Here is an 18,187-nt window from a genome sequence, read left to right as displayed (position 1 = left end):
GACACTGACAAGGAGCTGTATTTTATATTTGTGACACACTGGTGTTATAAGTACTGTATAAGTTGTTAAACATTGTGTTCTTACTAGTACTGTACTTGCATATCCTGTTAAAAAGTCCTTTTTTCCTTCACAGAGAGCAACTCCTTCCTGCTAGTTTCTTCCTGGTTTGTATCTCAAATTGGCTGAAATTAATGTGACCCATATTCCTTCTGAGTTAAAAATATCTCTCCAAAAGGACACATGTAAGTCTGGAGGAGTTCCAAACTCTTCATTTTCATTGATAAATTAAATATGCTAGAATCATGTTTGCCAAAAGCTACCTCTGTTTTCCCTGTTTTGTTTCGCTCACATGATCCTCCATCAAGATAATATACAACCATCCAGAAATACTGAGGCTTGAAAATGCTTTCCACTTAGAAGCTATTTCTGCCTTTGCCCCCAGTAGTAATAACACAATGTACAGTTTGTGTTGCAGCTTACAATTATCTCCTGCAAATACAGATAACAACAACACCTTGCCACAGAATATAATTAACTGATTAGTTCTTTGTGAGATTAGATGAAGTACTTCCTTCCAAAATGTTTGAACTACTTGTACTCTAACCACAAATGTAAGCTCTTCAGAGGCAGTTTTGCCATACAGAAATCGAACCAAGAAATGGCCTGGGCTTTTGGTGGAAGGGTCCCATGGAAAACAATGGGGTGGGAGAGAAGGGGAGAGAAGAGAGAACATGAATAATTTCTGCAGAGAAACCTGCCGGGTAGAAAACAGCTAATGATGAGGGATTTGAATCTACTTTCCAAGAAGGAAAGGTTAACATTATGTTTTGCAGACTGTGTCTGAATGGTACACATTGCCATCAATCTAACTTCAGGAGTCTCTCAGAGGAGTAATGACAGAATTGACCAGCTTGGGAGAAGTATCAAACGTAAGTTAAGTGTGAAAGGAGAGAGGAGGGTAGTATGTCAGGGATGAGTTAAACCTACTTTGAGCATTATGTGGAGAGAGGGGAAACGAGGCTTTTTTGCTTGGTCTCTGAATCAGCAAATTCTATCTAAATTGGGCAGGCTGAGTCACAATAGCTACAAAGTCAAAGAGTATATTTGCTTAGAAACCATGGCAAAGAATCGAATGGTTTCCACAAAAGAATTAGATCAATAAAAGATGATATCTGTAATCTCCAGGTGATAATGTTAAACTCTATCTCCATTCACAATCATTTTGTGACTGGTAGACAGTAATCTCCAGTCTTCTTAAATGGGAATGTCCAGGCTAAACATCAGACAATTTTTAGTTTATACAGAAGACAAGCAAGGGAAATATAAATTTGTTCTAGAACAGGCTTATTTTGGCTGCCAGGTTTTAAAGCCTAGTAATATAGTTGTGGAGCATAGAGTATAGAGGTTTTATATAGAGAAACAATAGCATTTGCTGTTTCAAAAGGTAGTATTAATCCAGGTTTACATAGCTTTAAAAGAGAGTTAGATGACTTTGGGGAGGGGAGGGGTATATAATAGTGATGGGGAACATTTGGTCATCCAGATATTTTGACTCCAGCTCACAAGATCCTTTCCCATTGGCCACCATGGGGGGTGGGGGCTGATGGGAGGTCTAGGCCAAATACCTGGAGGGCCACAGTTCATCTCGCCTCAGAGTTAGGGTGCAATATTGGAAATTGGAGGGGGTCCAGGTTCTAGATTTAAATGAGCATGGGAAATCAATGGGTGATTTTAAGCCAATCTCTATCTCCTTTTTCCATGTATCAATGTATCTCCTTTTCTGTTTTCCTTCACGTCTGTTGTGAGGTTAAAACACTGGGAAGAAGGGCCATATATGTAATTTTGAGCTCATCAGGGGAAAGATGGAATACTCTATTAAAAATATGAAATAAGCAATACATTAGCTATGCTAACTGGATGAAACATGTATGTTACTGAATGCTAGTTCGGAGCATCCATGGAAAAATGTCACGATCTTTAAGTCATATTTATGAGCTTCCTGGAGTCATCTGATTGGCTATTCTGGCAGAATAAAGATCTAATTTTTCATCTGATTCAGGAGGGCTCATTTGATGTTCTTTCTTGGCCTATGGGCAAGCTTGAAAAACATTGTTTGGTCTCCCAAAATACTCCAACCAACACTGTTATTGATCATGATGGCTGGAGTAGAAGAGTCTGGGAGTTTTGATATAAAAATTAATGTTTCCTCCTAGTATTGTCAATGAGGCAGTGATGCAATGCACTGGGATTTCTTTTAACATAACAAAGGAGGCTTCGACAAAAACATACTAATTTTTCTATATTAAAATATTTTGTGCCTACTATACCCTCCCCGTACAAAACAAAATAGTCTTGCTGCAGTTCCCAGAAGAACATAAAAGCCAGGATTATAAGTGCAGTCATCTAATCAGATATTGTTAATTCCAAGATGGTAGCTTCCTGTTACCATTAACTATTTCTTAAATTGTACAATTATTGTTTTAAAATGGCTCAAAGTAATTAAGTTAGTGTAATCACATGTCTCCTGCTCTTTAAACTGTTATTAGATCTCCTCCTGAATAAGAGATCCATCTTTGCTCAAAGCAATTAAATAAAGGGCAACCTTCAACTAAATCGTTCCTTATTTTCTGGATGGGGAAATATATATTTTAGTAAAGGAGCCTGAATGAAACTCCAAAGGGAAAATTTGTACACAGGTTTTGCATTTTCAGATGTAGACATACATAACAATGAACTCACAAATGTTATAAATGTAAAGCACAGTCCATACAAACATATCATTGTATCTGTGAAAAGCCTTGTTCATTACTGCTAGTGGCAAAATTTATATAGGATATTCTATTCATGAAAAAGGGTTGCATTTGCAATGGATCTCCTGGCATTGCATCTAGTTTGTTTCTTGGTTGGCTTAGCATCTTTCCAGAACAAACAAAATGATGAGGTCCCACAGAGTAGTTCTGTAAAGTAGAACAATTATTGGAGTACCCCCTAATGTACTCCAAATCAGGTGGTTTTTAAAGATTCTGTGGCACTATCTTTGAGATGATACTGAAGACTACAAGAGGGAAGGAAAACAAGGATGTTCTGCTGAGCAAGTGGGCCTCTCCTAATGTGACGGCAAAAGCAGACCAAACATCTTTTATTTAAAGTGGGAAGAATGTGAGGGACAATGGGCATAAAAAGATACTTAGCTGAGACTGGATTGTGCTTATTGCTACAGCTGTTGCTGCTACAGCAAGAGGGACTTTTAACAAGAACTTTCTAAAATATATGTTTCTATTTCCCACTTGCTAATAGCAAAGCCATGCCAGCTTCAAAGATTGCAAAATAAAAGAAACTGCCAAGGTTATTGACACAGTGCTTTCCACTCTTCTCATGCATCCACCCAGGCCTGGCATTGTGGAGACTGTCCTCATTGGGCTATTGGGTGTATGGGTTATCACTTTACTTCTTATTCAGTTTCTCAAGCCTCAGATTTTTCAAATAAGTGCATATTTCTCACTTGCTTCTCAACTATCCTATTTTAACTTTCTTTCATTTGGAATCTTGTCAATTAAGGATGATTATTAATTTTTTAGGACTTTTTAATTCTTTAATGGTTAATCCATATGCTCAAATCCATATGCCCAAAAGGTTATACATGAGGCTAGTCCTTGGAAAAAAACTTTTCTAGATGGTATTGCCCAGAATTTCATAGCCAGCATGGCCAGAAGCAACACTGACTAATGAATTATGGGAGCTGCAATAAAAAGTAACTACTTAGGCTTTTCCAGATGCTTTTAATAACTGTAGGTGCCCATGTTTATCAGATTGCTTTAGTTGCATAGATTAACTACAGTTACACCATCATCTAGGTCAGAGTTTCTCAAACTGTGCTCCTCCACCAAATGTTTTGGACTTCAACTCCTACAATTCCTGCTGCTAAACTGACTGGAATTTTTGAGAGCTGAAGTTTGAAATACGTGGAGGAACAGAGTTTGTGAAACACTGATCTAGATAATTCAGATAACCAAAGGAACCATCTATACCAGCTTTCCACACTCTCCATTCACTTCTGTGAGCACGCTCCCCATCAGCTCCATATAGCACAGCCAATGGTCATGAATGGACATCGCTGTCTAAAACATATATGGCCCACAAATTGCTGCCATCAATGAAAACCTTTTAAAACAAATTTATTTTTTATTTTATTTATTTACAGCATTTATATTCTGCCCTTCTCACCCCGAAGGGGACTCAGGGCGGATCACATTACACATATAGGCAAACATTCAATGCCTTTTAACATAGAACAAAGACAAGACAAACATAGGCTCCGAGCGGGCCTTGAACTCATGACCTCCTGGTCAGAGTGATTCATTGCAGCTGGTTACAGCTGGCTTGCTCTCCAGCCTGCGCCACAGCCCGAGCCTTAAAATTGCCTTTTATTTAAAACAATCCTGTTGGCAGTTTCTGTAATGTACAGACTACGGGTGCATACTTAAAATAATAACAACATAAAAATGCGTGAGGCTTGATTAACTCTAGGTCAAAGTTTACCCAGTAAAGTATTATTACTGTACACTAAATGGATCCTGTGTAAATAGATATTGAAATATATTTTCTCATTAGGTTTAAAAGGATATATTTACTAAATATGCAAATAAGCTTTTGAATTTAGACTGAGACCTCATAATTACCTCCAATCTTCAGGCCAGGGAAAGTATAGTCATAGATAAAAAATAAAATGGAATAGATTTATGTTTTAATTAAAAATATCTTGTTGTCATTTCTGCTGGGGTTTTGAAAAGTTTGTGTTTGAACATAAGTACCTACTCCATGTTATATTCATTTATTTATTTTAATGGGACAAGTCTGTGATTTCTATTTGAGTATGTCGGAATGTCTGGCCTAACATAATTAATCACTGCTGATCTGACAGATTATAAAATCTGTGGTACACATAACTCTTATCTACAACTATTTTTTATCTGTGCTGAAATGTTATAGAAGGCTATTTAACATCTAAGCTCAATTTACTTCTGGGCACTGAGGCTTCTGAGCTACAGATCTAAGCCCTGTGTCCACCCTAAAAGGAAGTGAAAGTTTAACTTGATTTTCAAGTAGTTCTAGCATTGCATAATCACTACACAGCAATTTAAACAAAGAATGTTTACCTTAGGCTCTAAAAAAAATCTTTGCAATGTGATTTGCGTAAGCAACGTTTTCTTATTATGCTGTTATATACTCTTTGCAAGCCAAACACACCATGCAATGAAAATAGCTTTCATTCATTGTTTCCCCAAGTTAGCTTTTAACATCCTTGCTTTCTTCTAAGACAGCAATGCTGTTGGACCCCAATTCCTCAAATCATAGCAGAATAATCAATGGTTTGGAATGACTGGAGTTATAGTTGAATGACTATCCCATCCCCATGATCATTGTGTCCTTCTCTAAAGGAAAATGTGGCTAACTGTCATGAGCAGATCATCCCAGTAGATACAAAACAAACACTTTACATTTATATTCATAGCCACCACACCTCCAAAGCCATAAACATTTGTTTAGTTCACAGAATCAATTTCTGCTCCAGTTTCTGCTTCAGAACTGCTTCTGCATACATATTAACTTGGAGAAAGCATTATACACATTTCAAGTATTTGGAACAGACATTTTCAGGGACTGAAATAATTTCAGCAACACTGATAAGCAAGACCACATAAAATCTTGTTTTATGCTGATTTGCATGGCACTTTCCCCAGATAATTGCAGACAAGCATGTTTCTGGCTGGTTATGGTGTGTATGCCCATGCATTTATAGTATTTTGGAAAGGATGTGCTAAATCCAATCAGATTTAATCCCAGGTAACGGTATAGGGAGATAAAGTGTTACTGTGATGTGAGCGTGGAACTATGACTCTAGATAACAGGGTTTGAATCCTTGCTTAGCCATCGAAACCCACTGGGTGACCTTGGGCAAGTCACCTTTGGCAAATTACATTCTCTGAGCCTTAGAAGGGAGAGGCAAATCCTTCTGAACAAATTTTGACAAAAAAACCCATGAGAATTCAATTAGGCCTCATCTACACTGTCATATGATCCAGTTTCAGAATGTAGATTAACTTCACTGAATTGGATTCTATGGCAGTGTAGACCCATATGATCCAGTTCAGTGCAGTTCAATCTGCATTATATGAGTCTATACAGATCATTATAATGTAGTTCAAGCTGGATTCTATGGCAAGGTAGATGGGGTCTTAGGGTCACCATAAACTGAAAACCACTTGAAGGTACACAATAAGTGCATGCACAACCTCTTGAAGGTAAACTAAAAGACAAAATCTACTCATAATTTCTACTCCATCCTGTGTGCAGGTGAAGCATTGGGAGGCGGAGCTTTGAGTGCTATCCTGCTTGTCCAAACTAACATTCTGCTCTCATTTGAAATAATTTTCCACCATTACTTGAGTTGTCTTCTGCATGAAAAAGAGGAAACAGGCACCATTTAACATTCTGATGGCAAAAGCCAGATCTGTCAATTATCCCACATCAATCTGCAGAATAAAGCCCTGGATATTATTATTATTATTTATTCATTTCTATCCTGCTTTTCTCCCGTGGGTGGGATTCAAAGTGGCATACGGCATATAAAATTCATACAAATACATTGAACAGCAATACATAATCAATTAAAATATCACATCTTGATTAAAACCCAATTAAGATATCAAATAAATCAATTTTTTTAAAAAAACTTACAACAAGCACCATATTAAAGATATCCATAACCTCTGGCTACTGAAGTTATTTGTCAATTATTATTTTAAAAAATCAAACTGGCAGTGCCTATTTTCATTTGTCTGGGAAGGCCTGGCTCCACAGAAAGCTTTTAATTTGCGAACAAAAGGCCATTAAGGATACTATACTGTTAACTCCTGAGAAATCTGTATAAAGACCAAGTAGCCACAGTAAGAACAGATCACAGAACAACAGACTGGTTCAAAATTGGGAAAGGAGTGCGGCAGGGCTGCATACTTTCACCCTCCCTATTCAACTTGTACGCAGACCACATCATGCGACATGCGGGGCTTGAGGAATCCAAGGCCGGAGTTAAAATTGCTGGAAGAAACATTAACAACCTTAGGTATGCAGATGATACCACTCTGATGGCCGAAAGTGAAGAAGAACTGAGGAGCCTTATCACCAAGGTGAAAGAAGAAAGTGCAAAAGCTGGGTTGCAGTTAAACATCAAGAAAACCAAGATCATGGTAACTACACCTATTGATAACTGGCAAATAGAAGGAGAAAACGTGGAGGCAGTGACAGACTTTATATTTCTAGGCGCGAAGATCACTGCAGATGCAGACTGCAGCCAGGAAATCAGAAGACGTTTACTTCTTGGGAGGAGAGCAATGGCCAACCTTGACAAAATAGTGAAGAGCTGAGACATCATACTGGCAACGAAGGTCCGCATAGTCAAAGCAATGGTATTCCCCATAGTAACCTATGGATGCAAGAGCTGGACCATAAGGAAGGCTGAGCGAAGGAAAATATATGCTTTTGAACTTTGGTGCTGGAGGAAAATCCTGAGAGTGCCTTGGACCGGAAGAAAATCCAACCAGTCCATCCTCCAGGAAATAATGCCCAGCTGCTCACTGGAGGGAAGGATATTAGAAGCAAAGCTGAAGTATTTTGGCCACATTATGAGGAAACAGGAAAGCTTGGAAAAGATCATGATGCTGGGGAAAATGGAAGGAAAAAGGAAGAGAGGCCGGCCAAGGGCAAGATGGATGGACGGTATCCTTGAAGTGACTTGCTTGACCTTGAAGGAACTGGGGGCGGTGACGGCTGACAGGGAGCTCTGGCGTGAACTGGTCCATGAGGTCATGAAGAGTCGGAGACGACTAAACGACTGACCAGCAGAGTGATACCTCCTGTGCTTAGATTAACAAAGGGTTAAACCTAGAAGCCCTCGGAGTTGAAAAATTTCCCCGACTAAACGTTTCTGACTATTTTTTCCAGCCTTTTATATTGAGACCACATGACGTTTCTGTAGCTCAGCTGCTCAACTTGACTACATAGCTGAACCGCATGATGTTCTCATAGGGCAGCTAACATCTGACTGTCGCAAGAAGGTATAAATCCATCAGAAGAAATGCTCTATGAATGTGTAAACTTTAATTCAACCCTCTCGGTCTTCTTTGCGAGCTTAATTCTTTATCATTTGTTTAGATGTAGATTTAAGTAGTTGAGTTTGTGTCTCTAAATGCATAAACTAATTTAACTAGTCAAATAGATTGATTATAAAAGTTATTTTATGTACATTATTTGATGAGGCATTCTGGACAGCAACAAAAAGGCTGGGTGACTGCTACTTTTATAACATGTAAGTTATAATTAGTCAAAATACATCATACAAGTCTTGGAACAAGTGAAATAGCAGTTCTTAGTGTAGGAAAATATCCATCATGGACATCATCCACTATGTAGAAACTTTAATCTTCTCTGCAATGAGACCACAAATATGCCTTGATCCCCATTGTATTAGCTAGCAATGAGTGTCCAATGTCCATTTCCATGTTTGGTGCAAGATGTGCAGATCTGGTTAATCTGTAAAAACTACCACAATTGAGCTAGTTAACTTAACCAGATGAGGTGGCATATTGAAAATACTTAATTTCTTCTATGCTACTAACATGTTACAATCCAAATCCTATTTTAGGTGTTCAGAGCAGAGATCCCAGAAATTTCAAAAGTACTTCCCAAATTAGACATGCTATTTGTGAGATTATACAACTTGTAGTCCAAAAACGTAACTTTCCAAGCTGTGATCCACAGGCATCCATTTCAGTCAAAAACATACAGCAATTTCCTGCTAGCAGTTCTGGACTATATTTTGCATTTAGCTTTGCATTTGCCTTGCTTTTGGAATTCATAACAGCTCAGAGGTCCAATTACATTACTCCACCACCAGTAAAGGCCAAGAGATAAGAGTCATTTAAGCTATACAGTCCCACTTGTCTTCAAACTCTTCACTATTTATTGTATATAAGAAATTGTAGTAAAAATGACCCCAAAAACCTGGCTTTACTTAGCCACAGGTATCATAACACTTATCGAAAAAAGAACCATCCCCTTCGCTGAATACCTGAAGAACCTAAAGAAACACAAAGCCCTCTACTCTATCTGCTCCAAGCATCAGCAAGAGAATGTTAGTGGAACCAAGACAGTGTTGGTTCTTTCCTTCCCAATGGAATAACATTCTGTTTATCAATTCATCATATCAAAATTATGACCCCTAAACCTTTATGATTTATGCATGAACTCAACTCAGTAAGGTAAATTCAAATACCTATATCCAAGTTGTTGTCTCATGAAGGATAAACCCACAAATTAACTGCTGAATTCAAATTGGCACAAATGTCTCCTAAACAAAATACTACCATAGCCAGATTGATCAACATCATCATCATCATAATCATCATCATCATCATCATCATCAATTCATTTCTATCCTGCTTTTTGCCATAGGTGGGACTCAACACATTCAAACTGCACAGTTATTATTTTTCTATATAAAAAGTAATATTAAACAAATAAAAATAAAACCCACCACACAAATATAATCAAAACCAAGGCACTTTGTTTTAAGGTTTTTCTTTACAAATAAAAATGATCACAAGGTCTTTATCTGATTTTTTAAAGGACAGCCTTTTATAAAAGGACATCCAAATGCAACATCTTAACAAACTAGGAATAGAACGGATTTTCATCAATTCCCAGATGTGGTCAAAACTACAGTTCCTGAGCCAGTGGGTATCACAATAAACTGAAGAAGAGCTGGAAAGCCTTGATTTCAGTAGAAGAAGGATACATTATAAATGTAACTAAACAAGTAAAAACAACAAAAACGAGAATATGGATTTGTGTAAAATGCTTGATATTAAGCAATCTTTTAAGTATGTACATTTATGTGTGCAGTGGTAATATTTATAACCTTTGCAGTGTTCCCTCACTTATTGTGGGGGTTATGTTCCAGGACCATCTGCGATAAGTGAAAATCTGCGAAGCAGGAACACTATATTTATTCTATGTGTGGAGGAGAGCAAACCACAGACCACTTACTACAATGCAGTCTGTACTTTATTTTAGCAGTTACAATATACAGTACACCGGCAGAGAAAAAGAATGGAAGCTAAATAATAACCTTTTTTATTTCCAACCCTTCCCTGCCCTCCCCCTCTCCCTTTAGTTCTCCCTTCCTCCTTGCCAAAACCCTTTGCACACCACAAAAATGTGCAAAACAATGAAAATACCGCAATACATGGTATACGTTAATATTTATTGAAAACCCACAAAACAGCGAGGGCACGAAAAGCGAACAGCGAACTAGCAAGGGAACACTGTATAACAATCCCATTAATGCTACCCCTCTATTCTGCCTTGGTCAGACCACACCTGAAATACTGTGTCCAATTCTGGGCACCGCAGTTGAAGAGAGATGTTGACAAGCTGGAACGCGTCCAGAGGAGGGCGTCTAAAATGATTAAGGGTCTGGAGAACAAGCCCTATGAGGAGCGGCTTAAAGAACTGGGCATGTTTAGCCTGCAGAAGAGAAGGTTGCGAGGAGACATGATAGCCATGTACAAATATGTGAGGGGAAGTCATAGGGAGGAGGGAGCAAGCTTGTTTTCTGCTGCCCTGCAGACTAGGACGCAGAACAATGGCTTCAAACTACAGGAAAGGAGATTCCACCTGGACATCAGGAAGAACTTCCTCACTGTGAGGGCTGTTCGGCAGTGGAACTCTCTGCCCTGGAGTGTGCTGGAGGCTCCTTCCTTGGAGGCTTTTAAGCTTAGGCTAGATGGCCATCTGTTGAGGGTGCTTTGAATGCAGTTTTCCTGCTGCTTGCAGGGGCTTGGACTGGATGGCCCATGATGTTTCTTCCAACTCTACACTTCTATGATTCTATGATTCAGTCACAAACCTAAGAAGGTTACTTTTGGGACTACAACTCCTAGCATAGTTAATGACCATGCCCAATGGTAGAGTCTGAGAGTTGTAATCCAAATAATGTAATGTCTCTAAGCTCTGGGATGGTCATAATTATTTCCCTGATATTCTGAAATGAGCATCTAAGGCTGGGGAAAAACAGCTTCCTTCAAGCTCACTAGTGAGACAATGGTAAATGAAACTTCAAACCAACAGTTTTCTGATTCAGTGTCCTGCTCTATATCAAAGCCCTAAAACTGCTTGCAAACTTAGCCAGAGTCTTAAATCAGATGTTTATCAGTTATTTTCATGAACAGCTCTATTTTTAGACTTAACATTTCCAAACTGCTCTTTGAAAGGGTATTAGCATGAAGGTCCCATTTTTCCCAGGCACAAATATACAGATCTGCTTTCATTTTTTTAAAAGATCAAAAAACCCCAATGTATCATATGTATATTTATTATTTATAGATTATAAATATGCATCAAATGTTTTCTGATCTCTAGATGACATCTCTGAAGTATACTATTTTGAGCAGAATTTCAGGTCCCCCGACTTGCATTATTAACTTTTATTTAAAAGTATTTCATTGTAAAAGGATGAAGAATGATAAACCACATGAATATCATTCATCTGCTCATCTTCTCATCCATACACCCTTCCTTCCTTCCTTCCTGCTTTCCTGATTCAGGGCAAATATTTTCCAAATATGAGTTCATAGAGCGAAAAGGGTTTTCCAGATACAGATGATAACTATGACATGTTTTTTTTAATCTCCTGTATTTTCTGAATGCCAATCTCAGAGACCCTTCCAGTTTCTCAGCTTTGTAAACACAGTTCAGCTAATAATCACCAAAGGCTTCATTCCCAAAAACATATTCACAAAAATTATTTAGTAAATTACAGTATTAATTGAAGATTTGCACGGATGACAATCTAATGAATGAACAAGGGATGCTGTGTTAACTGCCTTTTTGTCTATTTCAAAACATATAAAGCAGACCTAATGGAGGAGGTGTTCTGTTTATATGAAACATAGTGTATGAGATAGAGGAAAGAAACCTGCCTGTCTTACCTGAGAGTCTAGGTCTGATGCTGGACATAAGCCAGTCTAGGGAACCAAAGAAGTGCTGACTGGTGAGGTGTGAAAAGGGAATGTTTTGCTTCCCTCTTCATCAGTTTGTCTGAAGACTCCATATAGTAGACACACGTGTGGCTGCTATAATATTTTCTTTTTGCCTTCGGGTTTCAGGAATAGAATACACACTTCATGCTTCCAGGAATCTGTAGGTTCTGCTTTCAGAGCATCACATTTTTTCTTTCAACCCCATTTCATCCTATATATATGTACACATAGAGTACAGCCCACAGGCAACCCTGAAGGTTACCTACTTCATGAACTTCTACCAGACCCTATTGGGACTCTGTCAAGGAAAAAAGGAGAGAGAATGGCACCTTCCAGGAGCTGAAATTCTGATCTAAAACAAAGGCAACTCCTGCACCTTGTTTTGGGCCAAATTCAGTTATTCAAAAAACAGAAAGTGATGTTCAGATATGTGTGAAATGGGTAAATATGATGCCTGGACTTGTCTGATAGATACTAATAATGAACTTAGTCTTTATGTATAGTTTTTCATGTAGTCAAAATAGTGCCACCCTTCACAATACAAAAGTATTAGCAGGCCTAGGGGAACCACAAGGTAAAAGTACCCCCTTTATTATATAAAAAACTAAGTAACAGGTTGAATGTTTTTGGAAATACTATTGGAAAGGAAAACAGAAAAGCAAGGAACGGGGAGGGGGGGGAGAGAGAAAGAAATTGGGTGGTTGGCAAAGAGCAAGGCTGGCTAGAATTGTGAATAAAAACACAGCACTGCAATATTTCATTTCAATCCCACTTGCATAACATAATGGATGCCCACATTTTAGTAACTTAAAAAACTAGTGAAGTCTCAGAGAACAGATAACACACAAAACTTGTTGTTGATGTGGTTATTGTAACTGTAACACATGAAATCTGTAGATTCAAGGTATAAAAAATCTAATTGCCCAATATGAAACTGTACTGAAGACACACTGTACTTGATCCTTGAGTTTTTCTTCCTTGAACAGAAAGGATTTATAAAGCCCTTTGCGTAATAACTTAATGTAAGAGTGGAGTACAGTGCTGCAGAGTAGTTAGAAGCAAACAAAAGAGAGAAAAGCTCTCTAGTGAGTCATTGAACTGGGCTTCTCAGTGGACAACAAAACAAGGTGAGGAGGAGACAATGGAAGCATACCAAGCAAGCCACAATATCCGGGGATTCAAGGCTGAGTTCAAACAGAACCCCATTCATCGATACAAATCATTTTACTTTGAAGAAGGGGGCCAGCAGAGTTGAAAACGTTGCTGAAAGGCAACTTGCACAAGCCAAATAAAACAAAAGAACCATCTCCTCATTTCCAAACACAGTGTGAGTCATTGTTAAACTTTGAACGTACACATACAGAGCAGCAACCATGGAAATAATGCATTTTCCTGTACGGCACAAGACAAGTCAACAACTGCCTGTCTTTTTCAAGGTTTTTTTTTTAACCCATGCCACTCAAGTGGGTGTTCTTCAGGCTGTTCTGCAAATCATATTTTTTTCCATCTACAAAGAAAGTCACGACTCAGGGGACAGTTCAACAGTCAAAAGGAAAGCTATTGTCATCTTGAACAGAAAAAAAATGCACGCTTCACTAGATGAAAGGCCCATCGCAGGGGTAGATTAAAAAAAAGAAGAAGAACAAGAACATCTCATGGAATCCACAACAGAAATAAGGGGATACCACAAAGGTGCCATGTTGGCTCAAGGATTTGTGGAGGTGTGTTCCAAAAATTAACTCTTCAAAGCTCTGGGGATCATATGTTAGCAGTGGTGGAGCTGAAGAGAGCAATGCAGGAGTAAGTGGCAGAAAAGACCAATCCCCCCCCCCCCATTATCCTTTTCTGTTCTCCCTCTTCTTCCCCACCTGATATTTGGAAAAGTGCCAAGCAGCCACCTGTATCAATTTCAATCCAGTCTTGCACTACTGAGTTGAAGATACCAATCTCCAGTCCACATCTACCTCATTTTGGCCACCATCTTCCTTTCACGTTAGTCTGGGTTGAATGACAGAGAGATTGCTTTTTATGCAGGAATCATAGAATCAAAGGAACAGAAGGGGGTTCATGGGCCATCAAGCCCAACTCACTGCTCAGTGCAGAATCTCCACCTAAAGCATCTGCAGCTGATGGCTATCCAGTCTTTTTTTACCGAAGGCTAGAAAGGGAGATCCCACCCCCTCTCTAGGCTATTGATCCTGTTGCCAAATCACTTTCATTGTCAAGATGCCTCTTCTAATGTTCAATTGAAAGTTACTCTCCTGTAACTTCAAACTACAGTAGAGTCTCACTTATCCAACAATCACTTATCCAACATTCTGGATTATCCAATGAATTTTTGTAGTCAATGTTTTCAATATATCGTGATATTTTGGTGCTAAATTCGTAAATACAGTAATTACTACATAGCATTAATGTGTAATGAACTACTTTTTCTGTCAAATTTGTTGTATAACATGATGTTTTGGTGCTTAATTTATAAAATCATAATCTATTTTGATGTTTAATAGGCTTTTTCTTAATCTCTCCTTATTATCCAACATATTCGCTTATCCAACGTTCTGCCAGCCCGTTTATGTTGTCTACTGTATTAGATCTGGCCCTATCATCTGGGGCAGTGGAAAACAGATCTGTCGGTTCTCTCTGTGAGAGCCTTGAGAGCGCACTGATATCATTCCTCAAAAAGGGTTGTGAACTTACTCTGATTTTTTCTCATTCAAGATTATTCCTTGAATGACAAAAAATTCAATTGCTTCACCCATTGAGAGAAGCAATGGAATACGTCATCATCTAAACCCTTGTAAAATTCAGTGGATGAGGCAGAGAGAGGGCATGATAAAACTGCAAGTGCCTGCTCATTTTCTATTTAAATGACTATAATTACTTCTGAATTTGCATCTCCAAATAGACATTAACATATGCAAACTGCTATCCAGTATCTGTTGCTACTATTTGTTGTGGAAAGCTGCACTTTTTTCCTGATTCTATGTAGCCTCACTTTTTTAAAAAATTGCCTTTTTGAAAGAAGAAGAATCTTCCATATGCAACACAGATGCTGAGGTTTCTAAGGGTGGTACATTTCAGTGCTTTTGCAGCCATCTGCTCGCAATGTTGACTGTGACATTAGCTACAGGGTGTCCAATCGCCTCACTTTCCTCCCAATTTGGCTTTTGTTTCCAGTTGTACTCCACAAAAGAACCAATATGTACTGCCCTTATAAACTATGCTATTTGAGGGTTTTTGAAATAGTATAAGGAAAATATTGCAGAGTTTAGAAGGAGAGGTAACAAGGAGCAAGTAAACTGCAGAGAGTGGTGCAGTAGGAATTACTCAAAACAACCATTTCTCAATTAGAGCACCCTGAAGGTATCTTGAGCCAGCTCTGACCTGCCCAATCTTCTCCACCATTGGTAGAGATGAAGAGAGACAGCGTTTTCTCAGTTATTATGTCCAGACCCTGGAATGCTACCCCCAGCAAAGTTTGTCTGCTTACTTTCTGGCGCCAGATGTCAACCTTTTTATTTACCCAAGACCTTTAGATTTGGTTTTAATGTGGTTTTATTGCAAAATTATTATTTGTTTGACGTTTATTGTTTTATTGACACTGTTATTTTTATTACCTCTACTGATCTTATAGAAGCTGCTCTGGGGCACTGGGTGACAGAAGAGGAAGGTTAAAATGTCTTCTGATCAAACACAGGCACATTCTCCACAGAAAAGGATTCCAAGGCATGTTTCAGTGGCCAATTTCTCTTTTCTATACATTATTAAATATTTAGGATTCCTGATCAGACAATCAAACTTTGCCATCATTGATCAACATTACCGTTTTGTTACTATTAGTTATGTTTATGTTCAACCCTTCCTCCAAATTATTTTAAGGCAGTAGTTCTCAACCTGTGGGTCCCCAGGTGTTTTGGTCTACAACTACAAGAAAGCCCAGCCAGTTTGCCAGCTGTTAGGAATTCTGGGAGTTGAAGGCTAAAACATCTGGGGACCCACAGGTTGAGAACCACTGCCTTAAGGCATCACACAGGATCTTCTTCTCCTCGCCCCAAATTTGTGAGATAGATTTAGTTGAAAGATAATGACAAGTAAGGATTTGAATTTGAGTTTACCTAATCTCCCTAGTCTAACATTCTAACTGTTATACCACAAAGTCTTGCAACAAAGGAGTTGAAGCTCTTTAGACCAACTGAAGTTTCTAAGCACTTGCCTATGTTAGATCTTAGCCTGTTTCTGGTCAGAATCACTCTGAGTTTTCTTCCACTGTCGCTCTAGTCCCTGTCTCATGTGTTTCACTTTTGCCAGTTCCTTAGTAAACCAAGAGGATGGTTTAGCTCCACTTTGTGACAAGGGACACTTCGGAAAAATTGTGCCTACTTCCCCATCCAGAGATCGGCCAGGGCTTCAACAGGATCACCTGCCAGCTAGTGGAAAAATTCCTAAGAGCAATCAAGAATCCATCTAGATCCATAAGTCTCCTGGAGCAGACCATCTTAATCGCCCCCCACTCCCACCCCATCTCACTTGAGGAAACAGGAACAGTAAACTAGTTTACTTGCTTCTATCCAGAAAGAAGATGAAAAACAGAGCGAAAGTTATGCTCTTGTGCCATAAAAATTATGAAAGAAGGGGGATACTGACAATGTAAATACATAGACCTCAGGAGAGTCTTTGTAAATTGAAGCAATAAATCAATACATGGGTCCCACCCATGGCACCTTACTAAAAAAAAAAAAAACACCTCCTCAAATCTGGACAGAGTTTGATGAAAGGCCCTTCAAACTGGATAGAGTTTATGTCTTTGTACAGTGATTGGAGATGGTGGATAACTGCCCTGCGATTCTGAAAACTGCAGTCCAAAATTGAACTTTTCCAGGTTCTGGAAATTGAAACTGGCACCCATTATGTAGAACTAGTCACTTTGATCAGGAAGATAAAATGTGGGTTGGCACAGACTAGTTGTAAGTCAGTACTCAAGCTGCGACAATTTGTTTTCATAGTACAGCTTGTATTAAGTCTGTATCTCTTGGAACACCACTTTATGGGCACAGTGTCCTACAAACAGAGGGCTATTGCTCCTTCAGCATAGGTTTGCCTCTTGCCAACTGAGACTTTAAATCTCTAATACAATAAGGTTCCTCCTGTTTGCCAAATTCTGCCTGTTGTGGCAAGCAGGTCTCCAGGTGGAACATCAGTTGATGATAGGTCTGGGGAGGGAATAAGTGAGAGCAGTTATAGCTGCCTTGTCTCCTGCTACACTGGCAGGTTGAAATGATGTGTCATCAGGTGTGTGTTTCTGATTCATCAAACTAATTTGGCATTAGAATGGTAGTTTAAAAAGTATGCAATGAAACATTTACGGGACATCCTATAGTACACAGAGATAAAAACACTAATGATAATAATTTTAATGCAAAGATTAGGATGGTTACATGTTCACAAATTAGTACAACTAGTAAGTGGAAGGAGCATATAATGTTACTGCCAAAGAAGTGTATACAGTATACAGAAGTTTTATCCATTAATATCCAACTCAAAAGGAAAAGACCCAGCTATATCAGATATAGAGGAATAGATAAAGAATCCTTGGACATGATCCTAAAAGGTAAAATAACATTAAAAATGGAGCACAAATAAAGAATATCTGTGTACATGTTGTGAATTAATTGATAATATGTCTGAAGAAGCTGCTACTCAGAAGATGCAATTGCTGTTTTATCCCTTTCTCTTTTGTTTTTACTTCTTTTATAACTGACCTGTGTCTGACTGTTTTGTTGCAGAGTATGTCTGTTTTATCAATTTGTACATGACGTTGAACTACAGCTTGTCCTGAGTGGTCTCTTTAATCCTGTCATTCTGTGTGTATAATGTTTTGACAGATAGATCAAGGTCAAATTAGAGGTATTGGGTCCTATAGATAGTTTCCTGCTTGGGTTTGGGAAGGTAAGGGCAATGGGTTTGCAGCCTCGGGTAAACAATGAGCTGTAGAACAATAAAGGCTGCTTCTAAGATTTGTCTGAATTTAAATTGCTACTTGGATGACTCTTATATCTCTAAATACAACTATGTGGATGTTATTGTTC

General features: G+C 38.5%; 1 protein-coding gene and 1 long non-coding RNA gene across 8 annotated transcripts in view; one reads left to right on the top strand and one right to left on the bottom strand.

Moving 5' to 3' along the window:
• Positions 1-18,187, bottom strand: part of pde4d (phosphodiesterase 4D) — an 830,388-nt gene that overhangs the window by 465,477 nt on the left and 346,724 nt on the right. The window lies entirely within an intron of this gene.
• Positions 1-18,187, top strand: part of LOC103277597 (uncharacterized) — a 21,242-nt gene extending 3,055 nt beyond the window's left edge. The window contains exon 3 of the long non-coding RNA XR_505524.3: positions 134-18,187. This is a non-coding gene — a long non-coding RNA (uncharacterized LOC103277597). The remainder of the gene's footprint in view (positions 1-133) is intronic.

The sequence above is a fragment of the Anolis carolinensis genome, chromosome 2, assembly GCF_035594765.1.
Source record: "Anolis carolinensis isolate JA03-04 chromosome 2, rAnoCar3.1.pri, whole genome shotgun sequence".
In the NCBI taxonomy this organism is placed as follows: domain Eukaryota; kingdom Metazoa; phylum Chordata; class Lepidosauria; order Squamata; family Dactyloidae; genus Anolis; species Anolis carolinensis.
Note: the sequence above shows the minus strand (reverse complement) of the source record. Positions and strands in the feature narration are given on the sequence as shown.